The sequence below is a fragment of the Lithobates pipiens genome, unplaced genomic scaffold, assembly GCF_037356315.1.
Source record: "Lithobates pipiens isolate NorthernLeopardFrog02 unplaced genomic scaffold, aLitPip1_a1.2 Scaffold_16, whole genome shotgun sequence".
NCBI classification, from domain to species: Eukaryota; Metazoa; Chordata; class Amphibia; order Anura; family Ranidae; genus Lithobates; species Lithobates pipiens.
Window position 1 is genome coordinate 166290103 of NW_027507748.1, and position 22197 is coordinate 166312299.

Consider the following 22197-nt stretch of genomic DNA (forward strand, 5'->3'; position numbering starts at 1 on the left):
GATGCGCCCTTGCGTACAAGGAGGTCTGTTTTTTCCGGATTTATCTAAATATTTTTTAGCCACTCAGTTGGTTACGACCGCATGGTGGCTGAACCCAGATGTATATATAACTCCTCTACTCGGCTGGAAGCAGCAGTGGTAGGTTCTGTAGAAGCTCTTAAGCCACTTTTAATTAGGGGCTGTAGGGCACCATACCAGTTGACAGCTTCAATACTTAATACTATTCAAGCTGGTTTTAGATGGTAGGCTGGTTTTAGATGTGAGCATTATCCTAAGAGTGTGATTTCTCCAAGTACCCCTCTATGGTTTAATCCTACTCTTCCTAAAGTAACAGAGCCTGTTGCATGGACTAACTATAACATTACATTTCTTTCCCAAGTGGTCACATTGGAAACTGTCTACTTTTTCTACACTTACATTGATTTTTAATTTATATAGTTCCCATCTATTTAAAATTTTCAGCTTCCCCATAATTTTCATGCACAGTTTTCACAGGATAGTCTAATGATTATACAATCCACTTTAGAATCAACACTCAAGTCTAAGTGTTTGGATAAGCCCACTTTGAGACTGTATTCTCATCTTACCTTAATTTATATTTTGTCAATAGAGGATCTTAGAGCTAGGTGGATGCAAAACATACCAGATCTGGATATGGAGGATTGGTAGGGTGTGTGGGATTTCCCTTTGCGATCTTTAGTATCATTGAGAGATGATCCAATATAAATTGGTACATAGAGCATATATAACTCCACACAGACTTCAAAAAATAAATCCTGTGTGCTCTTCTGAGTGTTGGTGTTGTGGAGCAACTCAGTGGGATTTTACACATATTATTTGGACTTGTCTTAGACATATATAGTGATTTTTTGGGTGGATTTATTGAATTCTATTACTTTTGCTCCTTTACCTGTTACAATGTCTGTTTGCCTGTTGGGTTTGGTAGAGGCTATTCTTCCTACAGTGTCTGAGCGAGTGTTTGCTAATATAACAGACATTGCTGTGCTTTGGAAGAAACCTTGTTCTCCTACGCTCTTATACTGGAAACAATTGATAAATAATAATCTCCCATTGTATAGAGACACTTATATGAATAGGGGTTGTCCTACTAACTACGATAAAGTCTGGGCAAAGTGGCTGGACAAACCAAGGAGCATCTAATTATAAATTATAATATGGGTGTATAGGTGTTTCTATATAAGGGATGCTTGGGGCCACTGGGGACAGAAGGGATTAATGTTTTCTTTTCCTCTTCTTTTTTGGGCATGGTTTGATATTTAACTGCTTAAGGACCGCCTCACGCCGATATACATCGGCAGAATGGCACGGCTGGGCACAATCACATACCAGTACGTGATTCTTTAAGTGCCCAGCCGTGGGTCGACCCGGTCCTGAGCTCTGTGACTGTGGCCGCGGGACCAGCGGACCCGATCGCCACTGGTGTCCCGCGATCGGGTCACAGAGCTGAAGAACGAGGAGAGGTCTTTGTAAACAAACCTCTCCCCATGTTTCCTACTGAGCCTGTCACCGATCATCTCTTCCCTTTTATAGGGAAAGACGATCAGTGATGTCATATGCCAGGCCACGCCCCCTACAATAAAAAAAACACATAACGTCATACATAACACCTACACTCCCCCCTAGTGGTTAACACCTTCACTGCCAGTGTCATTTACACAGGAATTTAAATAGCACTGATTGCTGTATAAATGACAATGGTCCCAAAAATGTGTCAAAAATGTCTGATGTGTCCGCCATAATGTCGCAGTCACAATAAAAATCGCTGATAGCTGCCATTACTAGTAAAAAAAAATGAATAAAAATGCTATAAAACTATCCCTTATTTTGTAAACGCTATAACTTTTGCACAAACTAATCAATAATCGCTAATTGCGATTTTTTTTTTTACCAAAAATATGTAGAAGAATATGTATCGGCCTAAACTGAGGGAAAAAAAAGTTTTTTTATATATTTTTTGGGGATATTTATTATCGCAAAAAGTAAAAAATATTGAATTTTTTTCAAAATAGTCGCTCTATTTTTGTTTATAGCACAAAAAATAAAAACCGCAGAGGTGATCAAATACCACCAAAAGAAAGCTCTACGTCCGCACGACCGCGCAATTGTCAGTTAAAGCGACGCAGTGCCGAATCGCAAAAAGGGGCGTGGTCCTTTGGCTGCAAATTGGTCCGGGGCTTAAGTGGTTAAGTGGATAAATGGGATGGTTTAGATTTAAGTCTACATAAAATACTCTTTTGTTAATTATGTTTTTTCCATTTTTTTTTTTTTTTACTTTGAATTATTAATAGTTGTTATGCAGTATGATTGGATCTTGAACCCGTATCAATACATTTTAGGTTCAATTGTGTATAATTTCTTGCTGTGTTCTGTTTTGTTTGTTTGTTCCTTAAGAAATTAAATAAAAAGATTTATTAAAAAAAATAAAAATAAATGCGTCAGTAGGATTAGATACTGTCTACTGTTGTCAGTTAGAGTAAGAAAATGACATGGCAGCTGTAATCAATAGGGGGAGAAATAGTGCTCCGTCATTGGTATTAGTGGAAGGAATAGTGACACTTGCTGGTAATAGTGGGAGAAATAGTGTCCCATTGTTGGGGTCAGTGAGAATAATATTGACCTATCAATGGTGTCAGTGAGAGGAATACTGCCCCATCGTTGGTGTCAGTGGAAGAAATAGTGCCTCATCATTGGTGTCAGTGAGAGGAACAATGCCCCATCATTGGTGTCAGTGAAAGGAATAATGCCCCATCCTTGGTGTCAGTGAGCCGGATATTGCCCCATTGTTGATGTCAGTGAATGGAATAGTGCATCATATAAGTGGGAAGAATAGTGTCCCAGGGGCTGACTAAAGGCAAGACAAGGGTCGCATCTGACCCACAGTCCATTCATTGTCTTATATGAAAGAATTGCAAAAAAAGGTTATGTTTTTCATGGTACTGCAAAGGCACAAATAACATTTCTAGATTTTCCCCAAAACTGAGTAAATGTTTACTTTTTGAGTTGCGGTCCATTTATTTCATTTTTACATTGCTGAATGCATTCGATGTGAGCAGAAAGGTCATTTTATGAACAATGAGAACCATCCTTACAGTTCTGCTTTTATTCAGAAAGCACTGAAACCCTTTCCCAGAGAAATTTACCATCACACATCACTGGTTATTTGTTGATTCTAGTATACAGTATTAAGTGCTATAGGGCTTATTCAGAAGATCAATCAGTAGCTATTATGCTAGACGAATGGACACGGCGTTTCCTTTCACTGTGTGTTTTGTTAGCTAGTTTTCATTCATTATAACCAATGTTTTTTTTCTTTCTTTTCCCTGTTACAAACATTGCGCTCCACTAATTTATATAAAGTAGCTCTATTGTTCTTAACACTAATGTACTCATTATACTTACTTATTATACTTTAGTGTTTTATGGGTGCCATAAATTGCATTTCAATAACCATAGCGCTTAGTCATGGAGATATGACTAAGCACTAAGGGAGCATGAAACGCGTTAGCTGGGGATGCTGTTCCCCTCTATTTGTTTTTTTGGATATGTTTTTATGGACTTGCTGAAATAAAGGTGATTTGACTGGACGTGCGGCCAGCCAGAATTATTTTTGCTCATTGGAATTCGTGATGGACACAGCACCTGGTCTGTGTGTTAGTGGAGGTTGAGATGGGAGACTGACCTAGAGCAGTGTTAAAACACATAATGGCAGCCGCTGTTTAACTTCATGATGGAAGCTTTTTAAAATAGCATAATACTTTATCAAAGGCATGGCCATCGTAAGGCAGAATGGGGACAGGGGCCGTGCCTGCATGTATGCATGTGCTTATAGTGATACTAAAGTCTTTTTTTTTTTTTAAATAAGAAACCTGTTATACCTATCTGCTCTGTGCAGTGGTTTTGCACAGAGCAGCCCAGATCCTCCTCTTCTCGGGCCCCTCGCCAGTACTCCTGGCCCCTGCCGAGTGCCCCCACAGCAAGCAGCTTTCTATGGTGGCACCCGAGCTACTGCTCTGTTTGTCCATTCAGACACAGAGCCGCGGCTCAGCCCTGTCCCCTGTCTCTTCTCATTGGCTCCTGCTTGCTGTGTGTCTCAGCCCAGGGAGAGTCCTAGATAGCCAAGTCTCTCGCGCAACATCGCTGGATCAAGATGGGACTCTTGAGGTAAGTATTAGGGGGGCTGATGCACATAGAAGGTTTTTTTGTCTTAATGCATCATTAAGATAAAAAAACTTTTGCCTTTAGAACCACTTTAAACACTCATAACCACATGCATGGGTGTAAATACCTGGGCACACAGAAGCTGCATTCTGGGATGCATATTTACAAAAACACAGCATATACCCGCTGTGACAGTGCTGTGCCCTGCCATGGTGTTAAAAGGGTTTTGTGTCACCCAGGATTCTCATCCAGGCAAGTTGAAGGGCTCCAGGGTGTGTGTCTCACATGGAGGAAACTGTTTTGTTAGTTTCCCCTCTAGTTGGTAAAACCAGATTGGGACTTGAAGTCCAGAGACTTCACGGAGACTTAGGATTGATGAAGTGTTCAGTCCTGGGACTGGGTTTTGCCTACTGCCGGCACACTGATTGTGTGCAGAGCTTACAGTTGAGTCATGACCAATGTTCGGGGCTCCACCCTGGCAGACAGAGGAGGTCTCAGGAGACAGCATATGTAAGCCAGGAGGCTAATGTTTATTTGTTTTGTGGCTGAGGAATGCTGAAAAAACCCTGTGAAGGGTCTATATTGCTGTCCTAGGGTAACAATGCTCACTCACTGTATTGCATTCATGGAGTAGCAGTTTTGGCAGTCTAAGCTTATCACTTCAGATTTGGAACTGAAGACACCTCCTCCTCTCTTCGGCCCCATTACATTTGAGGTGGGTGTGTTCTGTACCGCATCAAGGTTATTTGGGCAGGACTGACTACTCAGGACACAGGACCTGTGACAGTATTTTTTGCACTTATCGGATGTTAATGGATGTTAACTGATATTATTATTATTATTATACAGGATTTATATAGCGCCAGCAGTCTGCGTAGCGCTTTACAGTGTGAAGGCAGAAAGTACGGTTACAATACGATTCAATACAGGAGGAATCCAAGGGCTCTATATAAACAGAATCCATTTTCTATTTGAAAAAAACAAAACGTGACTGAACGGATGATGCTTATGTAAAAGAGGCCTTAGGGCCTATTCACACTTGACTGTTTTGATGAAGCAAGTCTTTCATTTTGCTCCCGGAAAAATTCCTTTTTGTTTTTACGTTGCCAATTCATATCTATGAGCTGCGGTTTAGTGTGAAAGACAAAAGGAAACTCTATGGGCCCATTCACACCCACATGTGTGTGCTGTATATCTATATACAGTATAAACCCAGCCTTTTGAACAGAAATAACAAAAATGCTTTGAAATTTCTTTTAACTGACTAAAAGGGAGAACATTCATTGTTGGTGTTTTTCGTACACTTTAAGTGGCATTCTGTTATGATGATACTATAACAGAACTGAAAAGAAATTAGCATTGTGATTGTAGAGACTCGAGTTTATTATTGTCCAAAAGGGTTTGTTACAACAATCGATAACATTACTAGTGTAGATGAGCAGAAGAGCTTGCAGGCTTGCGGGTTCAGTTTTTACAAACAAAATTCACAAAAGACTCAATTTACAATACCCATTAGACAAAAAAGTGATCGGAAATGTAAAAAAAACAAAAAAACAGCGATCAAGGAAAAGAATGGGGTAATAGAAGGGAGGAGGGATAATGCCACCAATGGTGGTTTCTGTGTTCCTTTTATGTTCGATTTGTCTTATTGAGGATCCTATTGTAAAATAAAAAAATGTAATCAGATATTGGGGTAGTTGCTATAACTGGAGAGTGCAAAATCTGGTGCAGCTCTGTATAGTAACCAATCGGCTTTCAGTTTTTTTTGTCAAATCCTAATTGAACAAGGTGAAGTTAGAAACTGATTGGCTACAGTTGCAGAGCTTCACCAGATTATGCATGCTCCAATTTTGGTAACTCAACCCCAAAATGTTTCAAAGTGTTTGTAAACTGCTGCAGTAAAAAACAAAATAATAAAAAACTTTCCCTGTAAGACTATTGCATAATGTGCTAGTATGGATGGCATTCTAGCACATTATGAAATACTTACGTTAGAATGACGCCCACCAGCAGCCCTGTCACCATCCATCTTCCCCTAGTCTTTCTTCTGGGTTTGCGGACTCCAGCTGTGTGAGTGGCCAGAACTGCGATGACATCATCCCGGTGCATGCACGTGGGAGCGCTCGGTTCCGTAACAGTCCTTTGAAGAGCACACTTCAGAGCGCATTGCACCGGTGACATCACCGGCTGCATCCAGTGTGAATATCTCTTAAATGGTGCCCGGACTTTGCTACCGCTTTAAATAGACAATGTACTGAATACCACCTTGTGTAAATTATCCTGAGATTTTTTTTAATGATTTTACTTTTGTAAAAGTGATGTGTATATTTTTACTGAGATTTGTAGTCTAATCAGCACAGCTTTTCTGTATTCACTTTTCCTAATGTCCATTACTTTTTTTTTCTGCAATTGCACTAAAGCAGCTACGACCACCTCAAACCTTTTTCCTTGTAATGTGATAGAATGTCGTAAATAAGTATTAATTGTTTTGTCACTAGTAGGTGTGCACTGTCTTCACGTATAGTGTCTAGGGCAGCCATTTTTAACCAGACATCCATGGAATCCCAATTCTCCTTCAGGGGCTGCTAGGGGTTCCTTGAGCTGTACCCGATTGAGCTTCCTTTTGATTTTGCCTGCATAGTTCCCTGGCCAACACCATTTGGTAGAGCCAGGTGCATGACATCTTTTTAGGGAAGCATCCTTCACACTGACCACCATTATAAGGAGGACATTTTTCCCACTGATCAGCACCGTAGGAGACATTTTTACAACTGATCCCTAATGAATTGGTTTTAGCAGGGGATCTAAAAATTATTTCAAGGGTTCCTCTGGGACAGAAAAAGGCTTGAGAAAGGCTAGTCTAAGAAGAACTTAGTCTTCATCCTGGTATTCTTTGCAGGTATTTATCCCAGCCATTCTCAACAAGGGTTCTGTTAAACCCCAGTGGTTCCTGCAGGGGTTACCAGGGTTCCTTGAGCTGTGACTGATTGACCTCCTATTTAATGGTGTCTGCATAGTACCCTTGGCAAAGGCAGCATGACACTAATGATCTTTTTATAGTAGCTATCTGTACGAGTGGCATTCTGACCACCAATATATATGTTTTATTTGTCCTACAATCTACCAGTATATATAACACATTTTCCCATTTCCCCCAAGATGAATTGATTTCAGTAAGGGTTCCCTAAGACTAAAAAATAATTTTTGGGGTTCCTCTGGGGTAAAAACTAAGAGAAAGGCTGATTTAAACTATGCTGTGTAAAATTTACAGGTCATGGCTCTTTGTGTTTACCCCACTGGGGCCAGCAGATAGGAAATGAGAGTGAAGCAAAGAATCTTCAGAGCATAATCCAGAACTGGTTTGAGGATCATGGCAGTCAGAGTTTTAGCTGTGCTTTGGCGGGGTTAAAAGTGCCTGCTTAGCGATGCCGTCAAAGCCCTTTTAAGGCACTTTAAAAGCAGCGCCAATTCATTTCAATGGGCAGGGGCGGTGGAGGAGCGGTGTATACACCCCAAAGATACTGCTTGCAGGACTTTTTTTCCTGTCCTGCAAGCGCACTGCCCCAGTGTGAAAGCACTTGGGCTTTCACGCTGGGGCTGCAGAAGAGGCAGTTTACAGGCGCTATTTTGCAAATATGTCTGAGGGCTTCACAGAACAGCTATATTTATACTGAGATTACATTACACACAGGTGGACTCTATTTTCTAATTAGGTGACTTCTGAAGGCAATTTGTTTCACTAGATTTTAGTAAGAGGTATCAGAGTAAAGAGGGCTGAATAAAAAATGCACGCTACACTTTTCAGATATTTATTTGTAAAAAAAAATTGAAAACCATTTATCATTTTCCTTCCACTTCCATAAAATCCCAATAAAACACATTTACATTTTTGATGGTAACATGACAAAATGTGGAAAATTTAAAGGGGTGTGAATACTTTTTCAGGGCACTGTAGGTGAGATACACTGTGGCAAAACCACAGGGCAGATGACAGATGTAAATATGCAGAAGAAGATACATAGATTAATCCAAATCATGTACAGGGGCCAATGTACAGGCTCTTTTGTTTTAAACTGGGAACTTGCCGACATGAGAATGATCACAATGCATTTAGACTTGTCTTAGGGAAGGCCATGTTTGCTATGAAGACAGTATACTTCAAAAGCAGTATTTGTGAGGATCTAAGACCCCTTTCACACCGCCAAGCCTATAGTGTCGGCGGTAAAATGCCGCTTTTTTTAGCGGCATTTTACCTTCGGATTTGCAGCGCATTTCGGCCGCTGGCGGGGCACTTTTACACTTTTACCCCTGCTAGCGGCCGAGAAAGGGTGAAAACCGCCTGCAATATGCCACAATAGCAGCGTTTTGTCGGCGGTATTACAGCGCTACCCCATTGATTTCAATGGGGAGCAGCGGTGGAGGAGCGGTAAACACACCGCTCCTTCACCTCTCCAAAGAAGCTGCTGGCAGGACTTTTCCTGATGTCCTGCCAGTTCAACTCTCCGGTGTGAAAACCCTCTGGGCTTTCACACTGGAGACAAAGGAGCAGCAGTTTGAGGGCTGATTGCAGGCGCTATTTCTAACGCTATAGCGCCTGCAAAATGCCCTCGGTGTGAAAGGGGTCTTAAAGAGAGAGACAATTGTACAGTTTTCCAGCAGAGTCAAAATGTTAATTACAATACTGCTGTATTGTAATTATTGTTATCGGACTACTAGATCAGTCAGAATGTGTCTATGGGGTGTGATGGACTTCATCAGGTCTTATTTAGAAAATTCATTCTAGGGTAATATCAGCAACATTCTAAAAACTTCTGCTATTGATAAACTGCAAAAAAGGAGAAAAGAAAATTGAGAGAAAATACAAATGATGTGATTCCCGGTTTGATAATTGTGTCCTTATGATTGATGTTTTTTACAGTAGCAACGGGCCCTGTAGGAACTCACGTTTATATTGATATCTTCTTTACCATTTTTTTTTTTAATTCATAAAGGATTGTTTACTTTTATCACACATATTTTATTCCTGTTCTTTTGTTTTATCTCTCCAGGCCACATTGAACTTATGCGGACATGATATTTTAAAGTGGAGAACTGACTAAGGTAAGGTAATTCAGAATATACCTAAACCTATACCTAAACAGTAAGATACAGCATAAAGCTAGCTACTATATAATGATTTCATTTTAGTAAGGCTATTTGGTACTTGGATATTAAATAGATAGCATTTTTATGTTGTTGGAAGATGTGCTTTACCTATGTAGGAGAATATTCGTACATACATTGATGCAGTTCTATCTGTGACTAATTTGTGAATATTACGTAACGTATATATTTTTCACTTCTAGTATTTGTACTGGTATTCCATTTGCCATGAAGCTGTCTTCTTCAAAAAAGCTGTAAATAGTTGCCATTTAAAAGTCAAATGTAAAAAAAACGTTTTTACCATTTAAGATTATGACACTTTCTGTTCTTACTGCAATGTCAAACCTTTTTTTTTTTTCCTTTTTAAATGTTGCCTTTATGAGTAGAGAAGCGTAGGATGAGGAACTTGGTCTTCTGGATCCAGCACCAGCCTTCTAAGGATGAGCTCACATTTGGATTGCTGGTATTTTAGGCTGCAGAAATCTGTTCGATAGATAATATGCTGTTCAGAACAGACCAGAAAACCAGTTTCTCTCCGGTGGTAATAAAGATCTCTGAAGCTCTTACGAGGTGCGATCTTTCTAGAAATGCATTGTTGCTTTACAGCTGTGTTGACAGCTAATATGCTATACATAGATTGGATTATTTTCCCAGATGCAATGATAGTATAAGTTGTGTCATGTCAGAATGAGGAAAACACACACACATCACACAACAAATACATATGCAGTTATGACTACTTGGTGGTGAGCAAGCAATAGTCATAGTGACAAAACCATTAAATTCCTAGAATAATGACTTGCCTTTTAAAATGAAAACCCCAAAATAAATCAGGTTGACCGCCGAATCATGTAAACGAGAAAAAACATCCAAATATTATTTCCCCTTTTATAATAATTTTTTTTAATTTGTTGAGATATATTGTGTGTATATATATATATATATATATATATATATATATATATATATATATATATATATATATATATATATATCTTCTAGATTGTAAGCTCTAACGAGCAGGGCCCTCTGATCCCTCCTGTATTGATTTGTATTGTAAGTGTACTGTCTGCCCTCATATTGTAAAGCGCTGCGCAAACTGTTGGCGCTATATAAATCCTGAATAATAATAATAATATATTATTTTAAAAAAAATTCGGGATACATTTTTTTTTTATTAGTATTGAAATAGGCATAAACTAACAACATCGATGTCACACACATGCACCTTGCATATCTTGTGTCAAAGGAATAGATAAGGCAAGGTCTCTGCATTATAGTATACACAGAATGAATGTATGATATAGACAGCTGCAAAAGACTATGAAAACCAAAAGGGTGATGTGCCGTCTAAATTATATGGACATTTTGAATTTAATAGTAGTTTCAGGCCGGGTTCACATATATGCAAATTGGAGGAGGATTTCCCCGTATCCAATTCGCATGACTCAATGGAGCCGGTTCACACACCTCCTGGGTAGCTGTAGTCCTCACTCAAAAAGGGTCCTGTGTTTCTATGGTTCCAATTCAGGTGAAAATCCAGACCAAATTCCATACCTCCCAGCATTTTGAGATGGGAATGAAGGACACCTACTGCACGCCCCCTGCCACACCCCTTTAAAAGGTAAATTAACCAAAAAAAAGAAGTTAATCAAATCCACAAGGGCTTTTTTTTACCACTACTATTCCTCTATATTGGCTTTTAAAATTTACAAATGCAACAATTTAGAATTTGGATGAAAGGTTTAGCTCTGGGAAACACTTTTTGAAAGATAAAAAGTGCACTTTATATGCAACTATATAGATCAGACCAAAATGAGGGACAAATGAGGAGGAAAGAGGGACAGAGGGACATTGCTCCAAATCAGGGACAGTCCCTCAAAATCAGGGACAGTTGGGAGCTATGCTAATTCGCATATGAATTGGTTAACAGGGACACACCAGACCCCATGCTGTGAGCTGCAGCCGCAGCATACGTGAACGGAGCCTAAGGTATAAATGATCTCAAGTTAGTATGTGGCACTGTAGCCTGTTACACTGGCCCTAACCTAAAATCCACTGTTCAAAATCAAATAGGAGCTGAATCTAAAGAATAGGAAGTAGAAGATTTTTTCTGCCACATACCGCAAATTTTCTGAATTTTTGTTTCGGGGCAACCGCTGTCATAGATCTATTTCTTATACAGGAGTGTTTTATTAATCTCAATTTTTCATTGTTGTAAGGTAGGATCCACACCTTAGGCTGTGTACACACTATACAAACAACCAGTTCCTGTGCAACCGGCTAAAGTTTGCTACGTGAGTGGCCCTGTCGGCCGCCTCTCGCCCAACATCCTTTGAAAAATGGAAGAAGTTGGGGCAGAAATTTGTTGGCTGAACAGCAGATGCTTCCAATAAGATGCAGCCGCTGTTCCGGTATTCTGAAAGGTGCCAGCTGTAGCTGTCAAAATATAATCAGTACATCGGGAGATTCCTCTATCTTCACTGTATTGCGTGGATGGGAAGATCTGTTAGAATATATTTGTTCGGCTGGGATGAACGAAAATAATCTTTGTGTGTATTAGAGCTGCACGATTCTGGCTAAAATGAGAATCACATTTTTTTTTGCTTAGAAGATAGATCACGATTCTCTCCCGATTCTCGCGGCGTATCATCTTTCACATTAAAACAAAAAAAATTGTGCTAACTTTACAGTTTAGTTTTTTTTATTTTTTTATTTATTGAAGTGTATTTTTTCCCAAAAAATTGCATTTGAAAGACTGCTGGGCAAATACAGTGTAACATGAAATATTGCAGCAATTGCCATTTTATACCCTAGGGTCTCTGATTATATATATATATATATATATATATATATATATATATATATATATATATATATATATATATATATATATATAAAATGTTTGGGGGTTCCAAGTCATTTTCTAGCAAAAAATATTGATTTTTAAATTAAGAAAGAAGTGTCAGAAAAAGATTTAGACTTTAAGTGGTTAAACTTCCTGCATTTGGTGGTTGAAAGCTTAGCAGACTTGCCAGATTATTTGTTTACACAAGAAGTTTTTCCCTTTGATCTAAGAAGTAAGCATTAGTTACAATGTTTCAAGTTCTACACTTGGCAGATTGCCCAGGATACTTTCTTTTGACAGCTGAGTGAGCAGATACTCTCTCCACTTGTTTATTTGAAAGAATCGCCTACTCTCAGCGGGAGAGATCGTCAGAGGGGGTGAATCGAGATTGCGTTTTTTTAACGATTAATCGTGCAGCTCTAGTGTGTATGACCAGCTTTAGCTATCAGCCTCTGGGCAGTAAACAAGACCTCAATAAAAAGGTGCACATATACATATGTAATTCTATAGATTCAGGAGGACCCAACAGGCGTAGCCGAGGGTCTAGTTGAAACAGGGAATCTCAGGATATCATGAAAAGTTTATTTGCTTCCTGTAGGCCTGTATCTGTGGGCAGGACCAGAGTACAGTAGGTGGAAAAAGGAGCAAAGGGCCCTTAGCGTTGCAGATCAATATAGTTCAGGGCACCTGGTTTGAATAAACCTTTAACCACTTCCCGACCAGCGCACGACGATGTACGTCAACAGAATGGCACGGGCAGGCATATTGGCGTACAGGTACGTCCAATATTCGATGCCGCCCTGCCATCGGGAGCGCGCCGCCGGCGGCACGCTCCCGCGCTGGTCGGGACCCCCGTGAGTCCGGTCGCGGGACCCGCGGACTCGATCGCCGCGGGCATCCCCGCGATCATCTCACGGAGCGGCCGAATGGAGGAAATGCTGTGTAAACAACATTTTTCCATTCTGCCTAGCAACTAGTGACGCTGATCTCTGCTCCATGTGATTGGAGCAGAGATCAGTGTACACTAAATGAAAGCCCAACCCCCCCACAGTTAGTAACACACCCCTAGGAACACTTAACCCCTACACTGCCACCCACTGGTTAACCCTTTCACTGCCAGTGTCATTTACACAGGAATCACTGCATTTATATAGCAGTGATTACTGTATAAATGACAATGGTCCCAAAAATGTGTCAAAAATGTCCGATGGGTCCCCGACAATGTCGCAGTCACAATAAAAATCGCAGATCGCTGCCATTACTAGTAAAAAAAAAAATAATAAAAAATTATTAATAAAAATGCTATGAAACTATCCCTATTTTGTAAACGCTATAACTTTTGCGCAAACCAATCAATAATCGCTTATTGCGATTTTTTTTTACCAAAAATATGTAGAAGAATACGTATCGGCCTAAATTGAGGGAAAAAAAAGTTTTTTTATATATTTTTGGGAGATATTTATTATAACAAAAAGTAAAAAATAATGCGTTTTTTTCAAAATTGTCGCTCTATTTTTGTTTATAGCGCAAAAAATAAAAACCGCAGGGGTGATCAAATACCACCAAAAGAAAGCTCTATTTGTGGGAAAAAAAGGACGTCAATTTTGTTTGGGAGCCACGTCGCACGACCGCGCAATTGTCAGTTAAAGCGACGCAGTGCCGAATCGCAAAAAGTGGTCTGGTCTTTGACCAGCAAATTGGTCCGGTCTGAAAGTGGTTAAACAACTTTCACATTTTGTTTTCAAAGTGTATGTAAGGATTAAAAAAGAAAGAAAAAGTGTACATCTTGTTAATTTTCCCATGTTTTATCTATTTAATGCATATACAGAAAAATAGCTGATGACCTCTTTGAAATATACTTGGCTCCTAAGTCTTGTGTCCTGACAACACATGTTAGGCTTACCCACTTACTCATCTCCACAACATAAAAGCTCATCATTCTTCAGTCCATTCTTCAAGATAAGAACTGGGAGGGCTAATTACTTTCCTTGAAATGTGACATGATCAATCGTTTTTTTTTTTTTTTTGTTTTTTTGCAATTATCAGATATACCGAAAAAACTTTCAATGTAATATTTAACAGATTCAAAGGGAGAATATAAGAGAAATGTATTGTTGGGGTTTACACTTTAACCCCCCTGGCGGTATTCCTGAGTCTGGCTCAGGATGAAAATTCAGTACCATTAGCGGTAACCCCGAGCCAGACTCGGGAACGCATCGCTGGATCCAGGATGAGTTTACTTACCTTATCCCCTGGTTCCAGCGATGTCCCCCTGCACTGTGAACGACTTGTCCTCCGCTGGATTCATCACATCGCCAGGCTCCGTTCCCTGCAAGCGTTGCGACGCACGGGGACGGAGAACGGCACCAAATTCAAAAAGTAAACACACACATTACATACAGTATAATGTAATCTTACAGATTACATTGCTGTATGTAATTATTTCACATCCCTTTTGTCCCTAGTGGTTTCTCCAGTGTCCTGCATGCAGTTTTATATTATAAAAGCTGTTCTTTCTGGCTGGAAACTGGAGATTGTCCATAGCAACCAAAACTGTCCCTTTACATCAAAAGTGGTTTTAGACCAGCTAGAAAACAGCGATAATAAATTAGAATCACTTACAGAATTGAGCGATAGCGATTTGTGGGGAGATCCGTCATCAAATACTGAAAAGTAATGACAGTGACAATTCTGCAACTGAGCAAATTTCAGTGTTTTTGATTTCATGACATTATTGAATAATTTTTATTATTATTATATTATTATTTGGTATAATTATTTATAGTTATTTATTATATTATCATTTCTGATCATTTTTCTAATTTTATCATACCTGGGATGTCTGCTAGATTTAAGTGAGTTATTCCTAAGAATTACAGGACTACAATATGAAATGCCAAATTTTCATGCAAAATTATTTTACCGCTTTCAGCACCTAAAATCTGAAATAATCATACTGCCAGGGAGGTTAAGGACAGTACTTTCACAAAAAATGAATATTTCATTTATTGGTGGATTGCTATACCTGGCTTCTTGTATCTTTTAGAAACTCCAGTCATAAGATCTTATCAGAGCTTTCACTTCTGTTCCTATTTACAAAAAATATCTAATGAGGGTGGTTGGACGGGAACTTACAGTCAAGATAGCAAGATAAGGAATCTTGTATGTGACTAAACTGGTCACATTCCACCAAAGCTGAAACACTGGATTTGGTGGGGATGACCTGTTAAAGGTTTTCTTTAAAATCAGACTATGTGACTGCAATGGGGCCCATGGGTACAGGTAGTTCCTATGCCTGGAAAATAAATCCCTTTACATTTTTATGTATTTAATTTGATAATAAGTTATCCAGAAAGCAGTAACACTTGACATGTAAATAGGATTAAGTGATTACTTGCATGAATAATTCATTACAGAATACAGGGGGATTTCACTTTAGGAACTGACAGCTATATATATATATATATATATATATATATATATATATATATATATACTTTGATATATATATATATATATATATATACTTTGATATATATATATATATATATATATATATATATATATATATATATATATATATATATATATATATATATATATATATATATATATATATATATATATATATAAATAAATAATAATAATAATTCAATAATTGAAAAAAAAATGAAAGCACATATAGGAACTGTCTCACCTGCCATATGAAACAAGAAGGTGTGGGGGGGGGGAACCAGCGCCACAAATACATTAATGGGCAGGCTAAATGTACCAAGGCTCCCTCTCCTATATCAATACGCTCCAACGCGCCATGCGTTAACTTAAGAAAGGGACTAAAATGCCATGTATACCTTACGCTGTACACACGGGTGAGCGATCTCCAGAGCAGGGCTGTTTAGTGCTCCCAAGGAGTTTGTTCCAGCTGCTGCTCCAGGCCGGACGTGTGTCACAGACTCCCCCAATGACTGCCGGCTTTGCTGCGGTCTTGCCACCAACACTCCACTGGGTCAAATTCAGCTCCCCCTGTCCCATTGGTTGTTTTCCTCAAGGTGCAAGCAGCAAGTTGATCAGCTCCCCCAGTGCCTTTCCATCTCTCCAACAAGTCAGTGGGCGTGTGTTTTTTTTTTTTTTTCTACCTGCACCTGTGCGTCTTGCTGGATTCCCCCTCGGCACTTCCACCAGCCTGACAGCCCTAGTTTCATTCCACCTCCTTGGCCAAGAGGCGGTTGAGGGATCCATCCATCCAGGTCTGTCTCACCACATAATGTTCAGCTGGCTGTTCTGATGACAGATACTACTTTGATTCTAATTGTATTCACTGTTAGTTACTCTATTGATGCGTACATACGATCGGACTATTCCACAGACTTAGTCTGATGGACAACCCGCTGGACTTTGCAGCAGAGGTCCGCCGGACTTTCCGAACGAGTGGACCTGCCCACACTTGATCGGACTTTTCCGGCAGACTAGGTCCGGCAGACAATCCGCCGGACTATGATGGGAGTCCACCGGACTTTTGAAATGAACAGACTTGCCCACACAAGGAGTAAAGTCCGTTCATTTTGAACGTGGCTCCAGGTAGATGGAACTAGCAAAGGAAGCCAATGTCGCCGCCTCCATCAGCGAGATTGACACCTCGCTAGCCCCGTCACCTGGTATGGATTTAAAGGGGAACACCTACACCGAAAAAACGGCCTGGAGGTCCCCCCAAAGTCCATAGCAGACCCTTATCCGAGCATGCAGCCCGGCCAGTCAGGAAAGGGGATGGGGACGAGTGAGCACCCCCCCCTCCTGAGCCATAACAGGCTGCATGCCCTCAACATGGGGGGTGCTTTAGGGAAGGGGGGCCCTGCTTCTTCTTCCGATGTTGACACAGCGCTCTCTTCAGCCTTAATGGCTGTTGTTGTGCGGCGACTTATATAGGGACAAGGGGCGGGGTCACTGGGTGATGTCACATGGGCGGACCCCCACGCTGTTTTTTCGGCATAGGGGTTTCCCTTTAAATCCATACTGGGTGACGGGCTAGCGAGGTGTCAATCTCGCCGATGGTGGCAGCAACATTAACTTCCTTCACTACCTCTGTCTACCCGGAGTCACGTTCAAAATGAATGGACTTTACTCCGTGCGTGGGCAGGTCCGTACATTTCGACAGTCTGCCGGACAATTTTGAGTCAAAACTTCTTTCTAAGTCCGCCGGACTTTTGGCCCACACACGCCAGATAATCCGATCATGTGTACACGGCATAAGTCATCGGTCTAGATCCCAGTTGAACTGACCTGAAACACAGGTGGAACTATGTTCTCACAGCAAGGGCTTGTCATTCACAGATAACATCTAACCAATTTCATCTGACAATCTATGGGCATTCACGCACATGTTTATGTAGCCATTGTGAATTTCCTACATTATTGGGATCTCATAGGATTCTATGGGTTATTAGGTCAAGGTTTCCCAATGCGCTGTATGTATGTTTTTTTCTTCATAATCTATAAGCCATAAAGTTCATTTAAAAAAAAGACCTCAAGGCAAAGCAGCACTTTCAAATGATCAATTGTGCGCCGTTAGGTAACAATATAATGATAAATACCCAGTGAGACAAATCCAATTGAAGCTCTTGAGCAGTAGTTCATGGACAATTTGTCAGTTGTATAGTGCATCCACCTTCACCGCACCACGTGATTCCACTCCCATAGGAATTACCAGAATTATGTCAAAACACGCTTTGGATATATTATGCCAAGACAGCAACGTCAACGGGTTATCCTCCACAGTATCTCAAAAAGTTCACCGGAACAATGGATTGGTGCCTCCAATCCACATTATTCTCACTCATGTGACCGTAAGCAATTCCATAGGCTCAAACATAAAGGAAACAAATCCTCATAGCGTAACTCTGTTAAAATTTTATTATATAACAGCTCCCCCCCTTAACCCTATACACTTAGAAAAACATGGTTAAAAGAAAGCACTTCAGCAAAACATTGCAAACCATTACTTGATACTCTCTCAATGTTCATTAAGATTTGTTTTTCTGTGGTGATTCCCAGGAGGAGATCGAATCAGTAGACGAGTGCAGCAAGCCATGTAGTGGCGCCTAGATGCCTTTCGTCATTCCGTCTTTTTCAATAGGCCACTAGAGGCACCAATCCATTGTCCCAGTGAACTTTTAGAGATACTGTGGAGGATAACCCATTGATGTTCCTGTCTGGGCATAATATATCCAAAGTGTGTTTTGACACAATTCTGGTAAGCGCATTTCCTATGGGAGTGGAATCACGTGGTGTGGTGAAGGTGTATTCTCCATACACCTGCCAAATTGTCCATGAACTACTGCTCAAGCACTTCAATTAGATTTGTCACACTGGGTGTTTTTCATTATACTGCTACCCAACGGTATACATCATTTGAAAGCGCTGCTTTGCCTTAAGGACTTTTTTCAAAATTAACTTTATGGCTTAAAGTTTATGATGCATTGTATTAATATAGTGGCTGCTAATTTTCTGCTAATTGTTGCTAATTCTATTAAGAGTAATTAACACACCGGATTAGTAACCCTGTTTACTTCACTTTGCCTTTTTTTGCTGCCATAAGATATGTAGCTCTGTTCAGTCAGTTTTGGGATCCATGTACAACTGATAGACTACCTCCTGTCTGCACGGCAGATTAAGTATTTGTAAACCTTAAGAATGAACTAGACATACTTTAAAGTGTTACTAAAACCACAACCGTAAAATCAGTCTGTATATGCAGTAAAGCATGCTTTTTGTACTCACTGTGGAACCTAAGTGGTTAATCCTCCACATTGTCTAAAAAGGCCTTCTCCTCTGATCCTCACCTTCTTCCAGTGTTCCCAACTCATCTCCGGATAGTACAGAGGGTAGGGGACAAGCTGCACACGCTCAGTTTGGTGTCTATTGCTAAAAAAGTTTTTTTATTTTATTGGGAGAGTGCATGTGATCAGCACTGTCCAGACTGAGGGCCAAGTGTCCTGCAGCCTTATAGGACAATCAGGGGAGAATGAAAACTCCTCCTACAGGCTTTAACCAGACATTGATAGAAATCACAAGACTGCTATATACTGCTGATGAGAAAAGGTATTCAGCAAAAACTATTGCAGTTCCATGTCCTGTGTACTGTGGGAGACCAGATATAGTGAATGCAGGGTCCTGGGTTTAGTAACACTTTAATCCAGGGGTCTCCAAACTTTCTAAAGAAAGGGCCAGTTTACAGTACTTCAGACTTTAGGGGGGCCGGACTATGCCCAGTAGGAGTAAACAATGCCCGATCTTTGGTATCTTTGGTATTAGGGGGAAAAATAGTTGGCGTCGGATTCAGCTGAATCTGTATTCTCCTCTTTTGCCAATATATTTTGTTTTTGGTCGTCTTTTGGAACCTGTTGTGATGCTTGTTGTACTATATACTTTCTAAGTTCTATATATCCTGTACATTTGCTCAAGTTAGGTTGTAGTGATCTTCTATGACTAAATTATTGAAAAATACAGAAAAGCTACAGCGTACTCTTTTTTTCTGGCAAAAGTAAATATAATGCTGTTACCTTTGTATGCTTCCAGAGGGCCAGAATTGGTGTTTTTTTATTAAATATATCACAGTTTGATTTCTATGCAGCTGGTGTTTACCTTCAGTCGCGCCAAAGAAATGAAACAAACATAAGAAAAAAACACAGAACTTGCGAAATGAAATGATTTAGAATTCCATCCTTTTAGAGATTTTAAATCCAAAACTGAGCCGGATTTTAACAGGTTGGAGCCCAAACATATAAGAAAGAGAGGAATTTAAAAATATTACTTATTGTCCTCAGCAACCCCCGAAAATGAAGAAACCCAAGAAAATCCCTGTAGAAAATTGTTTAAACTTTGTAGCAGGGCTACATTAAAGTGGTTCTAACGTTTTTTTAGCTTAACTGAGACTCTTTTTAAGATTTGTTGTTTACAAGTTAAAAACATTATTTTTTTTTTTGCTAGAAAATTACTTATAACCCCCAAACATTATACATTTTTTTTCTAACACCGTAGAGAATAAAATGGCGGTTGTTGCAATACTTTCTGTCACGCCGTATTTGCGCAGCGGTCTTACAAGCGCACTTTTTTTTGGAAAAAATACACTTTTTTGTTAGCCTGTTTTCTTTTTAATTGTGAAAGATAATATTACGCCGAGTAAGTTGATACCTAACATGTCACGCTTCAAAATTGCACCCGCTCGTGGAATGGTGACCCTTAAAAATCTCCATAGGTGACATTTAAAAAATTCTACAGGTTGCATGTTTTGAGTTACAGAGGAGGTCTAGGGCTAGAATTATTGCTCTTGCTCTGCCAATCGCGGCAATACCTTATTGTATGGTTTCAACACCGTTTTCATATGCATGAGCTACTCATGTATGCGTTTAAAAAAAAAATAGTTCTTATGTATTTTACCTTTTGTTTCTTTATTTTTACACTGTTTAAGAAAAAAAAAATTGTGTCACTTTTATTCCTATTACAAGGAATGTAAACATCACTTGTAATAGAAAGAAAGCATGACAGGACCTCTTAAATATCAGATCTGGGGTCAAAAAGACCTCAGATCTCATATTTACACTAAAATGCAATAAAAAAAAAAGTCACTTTAAGAGCTATGGGCGGAAGTGATGTTTTGACGTTGCTTCCGCCATGGAATGTTATGGAGATGGGTCGTCTCCATGTCGAGCAAGGGGAAACATCCGATCGCCTCCACCGCTGCCGACGGCTCCAGTAAGTGGCGGAGGGCACCAGAGTGCGTTGGGAGAGGGCCGCCGATAAAAGTGATCTTGCTGCGAATCCGCCACAGAGAGCACTCTTATCGTAAAGCGGACCGCTGGCCGAAGAAGAGGATCCTGGGGTTATGCCATAACAACGATATTCCTCTTCAAAATTAGGACGTATATCGGCGTGCGGCGGTCCATAAGGGGTTAAGCCTAGGTTCACACATATGTGATGCGTGAACCAGAGCGATTACAGCGCCGGCTCCCGCATTGCATCTTTCCCCCAGGCATTTCACACTGCCCTCTGCGAACCGCTGCGGGTGTCAATACAGTGTTTATGACAACCCTCCAGATCGGTTCACAGGAATTGGACAGGTATCGGATCACATGGGTGAAAACACCCATGCGATCCGCTTCCATTGTGGGAGGAATGGCTGTTTGCTTGAACTCGCACTGCACAGACATCACATGTGATCAGTACCCATGGTGCGAATCACATGCGATGTGTGAGATCGCACAAGTGTGAACCTGGGCGCAAGGATAAGTTCAGTGAATTAATGAACTACTACTACCGTCATTCATTGTGTCTGACAGCTTGTGGTTCTCAATGAACTCTGAGGGTGCTGGTGAGCACTCTCGCAGTACTTCCTGGACTTCAGTAATATGAGCAGACAGCTATACTGAGGCCGCGTACACACGCGCGGACTGTTCGCCCAACCTTGTTCGTCAAACAGTTTGACAAACAGTCCGCTCAAAATTAGAATGAGCGGACTTGACCACACACGATGAACGAACAGTCCGCTAAAACCGTGCGCGATGACGTGAACGGCACGTACGACGGGACTAGAAAAACGACGTCCTATACACTGCAATGCAACCTTCGGCGTGTAAATCCTTTCTGAGCATGCGCGGAACTTAGTTTGACGAACAAGCCTACACACGAGTGGACTGTCCGCTCAAACCAAGTTTCAGCGGACAGTTTTACGGGATTTCCGAAAAACTTTGTTCGTCAGACTGTCCGCTGAAACTGTCCGCTGAAGCCCACACACGAGCGGACTGTCCGCTGAAACACTGTTCAGCGGACAAAGTTGGGCGAACAGTCCGCCCGTGTGTACGCGGCCTGACAGTCAGCTGGATCCTGATATTGGACCCGTGATCTGCAGGTAAGTATAACATGTTTGTTATTTGGCAGAAAAAAAAAACTGCCTTTACCAACACTTTAAGCCTGCATTCACACCTGAGTTGATGGAAAGCAGACCTTATTCCTAGTTACTTGCAAGTGTTTTTGTC

The 22197-nt window shown here is 40.4% G+C and overlaps 1 protein-coding gene across 6 annotated transcripts in view; it reads left to right on the top strand.

Annotated features, from left to right (window-relative positions):
- CDKL5 (cyclin dependent kinase like 5) overlaps positions 1-22197 on the top strand; it is a 532110-nt gene that overhangs the window by 128911 nt on the left and 381002 nt on the right. For all 6 annotated transcript variants that reach the window (XM_077480758.1, XM_077480757.1, XM_077480763.1 and 3 more), the window contains one exon: positions 9228-9279. The gene's annotated coding sequence lies outside the window, so the exon portion shown is untranslated. The remainder of the gene's footprint in view (positions 1-9227; positions 9280-22197) is intronic.